Source organism: Telmatherina bonti, assembly GCF_933228915.1.
Source record: "Telmatherina bonti genome assembly, chromosome: 13".
In the NCBI taxonomy this organism is placed as follows: domain Eukaryota; kingdom Metazoa; phylum Chordata; class Actinopteri; order Atheriniformes; family Telmatherinidae; genus Telmatherina; species Telmatherina bonti.
This window is the reverse complement of record NC_136611.1, coordinates 5,926,696-5,930,416: the sequence shown is the minus strand read 5'-3', so window position 1 is coordinate 5,930,416 and position 3,721 is coordinate 5,926,696. Positions and strand designations below refer to the sequence as shown.

General features: G+C 37.6%; 1 protein-coding gene across 2 annotated transcripts in view; it reads left to right on the top strand.

Annotated features, from left to right (window-relative positions):
- rusc2 (RUN and SH3 domain containing 2) overlaps positions 1 to 3,252 on the top strand; it is a 50,589-nt gene extending 47,337 nt beyond the window's left edge. Inside the window, exon 13 of one of the 2 annotated variants that reach the window (XM_079251368.1) lies at positions 2,532 to 3,252. The gene's annotated coding sequence lies outside the window, so the exon portion shown is untranslated. The other variant, XM_079251367.1, reaches the window with a different exon arrangement.
- The last annotated feature ends 469 nt before the right edge of the window (positions 3,253 to 3,721 follow it).

The following is a 3,721-nucleotide window of genomic DNA, read 5'->3' as shown; positions in this document are numbered from 1 at the left end:
TCTGTTTCCACCAAGGGGTCCGGCTCAGTACGGGACAATACACATATTTTTACTACTAAAAACCAGGATTTCCAAGCCGTCCTGCTTTTTGCAACCTTCCCATTGAAGTCCCAAACTTATAGGTCTAAAAGGTGAAGCTTGGCAACCTGAAATCAATTTATTCTGGCAACAAGAACAAAGCAAGAACATGTATTTATATATGGAGGGTTTCTTGTTTAAAGCCATAAGTCAAATAGAAAGACAAACTGCTCGATGTCCTCCATTTTCCTCCTGTGTTTCTTCTTGTTCCTGTTGATATAATTAAAACAAAGGCCGTTATAACAAGATTTTTTCCTCAAGGTATAGTCTGTGTCCACCAGGTAAAGATGTGATTGACTGTGGCAACACAACAGAGATCAGGATTAATTGAACCAAACCGTCCCATCACGAGCCGAATGCCTTTATGAAAACAGGAATTTTAATTCTTGGTTTTTTTCATTTGGCTGTCCTAAATCTGCTTTACATCGTCATGTTTTTTTTTCTCGTCTTTAACAGTGTTAATTTTACAGTAATTTCTCAAACTTTTAACCCCAACCTTCCTTTTACACCAAGAATATACTTGCTTTTGATTGTGCATTTATCATAGCTGCCTCTTGTATTTATTTGAAGTGTCATTTGTGCATAGCCTCAAAAATTAACACTAGTCAAGTGTAAAGGCAGTGTAGGAAGTAAGTTGACCAGATGAAAGGACATAGAGTTGAACTTGTCTAAAATGACCTTAATCTGTACGATGTATCATAGCGATCATCGGTGGACAAGTCTCGCTAAGCTACCCTTCAAAAGTCTTTGCAGGCACTCGAAACGATGTTTCTTATAATGGGTAAGATATACTTGCTATTGTCATTGGTTTAGTGGCCTTGCCTATCATTTTTCAATCCCATGCTGTTGTTTATTTCTGCCATTATCCCAAATTTAACCAAATACAAACCGTTTCTGTTGTTGCCATGTTTATCGTTTGGTTTCCATCCTGCTAAATGATCCACTTACACATTTGTCACTTACACATGTTCGTAACTACGCAATAAGGTCAGAAAGGAGATCCATGTAGATCTTCATAGATTTTAGTCGAAGATGAGAGAAGTCCAATAAACAAGAAATAAGTTTTCATTGATTTCCCGTAAAGAAACACCAGTAATTTACTGAGTTTTTTTAACCAGTGAGACCAATAAAAACACTGTTGCTCACAGAAATACATCAGACCACCAGGAAAATGCCCGCAATGCCAGATAAGAAATGTATATGATTAAATTGTATGGTTTTCTTTCTGTACAAGTCAGACTTTGGAAGTTTTGTAACAAAAACACAAAAAATAAGTATTTTCTCTGTCCACATCAAAGGAAGTAAAACAGATTTTTAGTCTTTTATCAGAAAAAGCCAAGACTGCTGTAGTTCTCCAACCTCCCTGATGAGGCTGGTTTGGCAGGTCGATCGAAAGCCCGGAAGGTTTCGACGACCTTCTCATTTTCAGAGATAGGTGTATATTGACAGAAAATTTGATATTGGGGGCAGCACGGAGATTGTTGTTGTTCATTGTCCAAAATACCAAAAATGGATCCACTTAAAGATGTCCAACGCTACATCTGTGCCCCTCCCCTTCACGGCATCTTGGTTTCCTTTGCAGGCAGGATGTGCTGGTTTAAATTACTTTTAAAGGCGGCAAGCTAGCAGGATGAGGCGGCAGATTTAACGTCAAACAGCGATCTAACCTTTGCTCAACTTCTCATTTAGTGTAAAATCCAAAATGCTTCCAAACACTGACAGTTTAGTGTCGTGTCTTGTTCCAAAGACAGCCTCGCTTGCTAATTTCTTCTTGTTGCAACATTAGTTTATTTTATAGAGAGGTTTTCAGGGCTTGTTCCAGATCAGAGCGCCCTCTGGTGGTTCACAACCCAAACTACATCCAACCTTACAGTCCGAAACACTTCCAGACTGTCACGTTTGGACTTAAATTTTACTCATTTTCCTCACATTTAAAGAAATGTTTGAAGGTGACAGCTTAAAGAAGGACTCAGGTGGATTTAAATGGTTTGTTCACAGGTTTTTAAAACATAATTCATTTTAAAAAAGTGACAGATACTTTTTGAATTTATATCAAGAACTGACAGCGAACGGCTGTGTAGCCCGAGTTGTAAATGTGTATTTATCCGTTGGTACATACCGCATTGTAAAATGTACTCAAGTCTTACACATACGAGTTATATTTATTTATTTACCTGTTTAAACAGCTGTGGTAAACATTTAACTGCAGAAAAAAGGACATCTGAGGGGAAAATAAGCCTCATCTGTGACCGTATTCTCCAACTGGAGAAGATGGGAGATCCTGGACGTCCTTTCAAACTGTCGCATTTACTGAAAAGTAGTGAAATATTTCGTCAATGCCTTAAAATGCTTAATGAGGGGGGAAAGGAAGAAAAGAGGCAAGCTTCAGGCTAATATTTGTCCTTAAATTGCAGTCTGTTGTGTACACGCGCTGTCTGCTCTGACTTTTCCAGATTCGTCTGCGCTGAAGTTTAAGCTGAAAGAAAAGTTGAGAAGAGATGGAGATATTTTTGGATGTTTAAAGGGAAACCACGTTTTGTGCACCTGCCTGTCACACTCTTGGCCTTATGTTCAAAATGAGGCAATGGAAAATATGACTGTAAACGTGGGTAGAAGCGCGTATACTGGTGCCCAATCCAGATGTTGCACATTATCTAGTGGGAAGATTAATGTACTTCTTTTTTTTTTTCTTTTTTTTTTAAATAGTCTCGTAGAGTTAAATTTTCCCATTAAAAATGTCTTTTTGTTGGGTTATTGTACAGTTTTTATTTTTATCTATGATTTTTAACCTTTGATTTCAACTAAATACTCAACATTTTTTCTCCTTTTCAATTGTAAATATATTTAAATCCTTCAGTGGTGACTTGTTTTTGGCCATACAGCCCCAAACATGGTATGTATGAATGTTAATGATTTATTAGTGCATTTCATGTTTAATACATAAAGAAAGTATAAGCTTTAGCTTCACTGCTAACAACCTGCAGACACGTTGCCTGTGAGAGAGTGAAGGGTTTACCCAAAGTTCACGTAATGGGACAGAAATGAATGCACAGTGGTAATAAAAGCAGAGAGATGGGGGTTTTGAGGGTTAAGAAGTTTGTTCTGCCTGTAAATACCTTCAGCATCGGCGACACTGCTCCTCTCTCTTCGTCCAGGCTAATATGATGTGTACGTTATCAAACTACTATGGATGTTAAATAACAAAGTGCTCATGTGATCACAAATTGATGTGGCTCCTGTGTCTTTATTTCTCTTCAACACCTTAAAAACACCTTGAAAACATTTTATCCTACAGTGAAACCAGTTACTGGGGCGTTAATCTGTGTTCAGAACAGCTGGAACCTCAGTTTCAGAGAATTGTGGATGCTGTGTAACATGTAGATGAGTCTCATAAAACTGCATTTTCTTCCCAGTAGAAGATAAACAGATCAGATGTGGAAAATATAAGCTGATTGTGAATCTGATGGCAGCAACACATCTGTAAAAGGTAATTGCAGGGTGATGTTTAGCATTGTTAGCATCTATTAGCATGTGTAAAAGTAATTGCAGGGTGATGTTTAGCATTGTTAGCATCTATTAGCACGTCTAAAAGTAATTGCAGGGTGATGTTTAATATTGTTAACATCTATTAGCATGTGTAAAA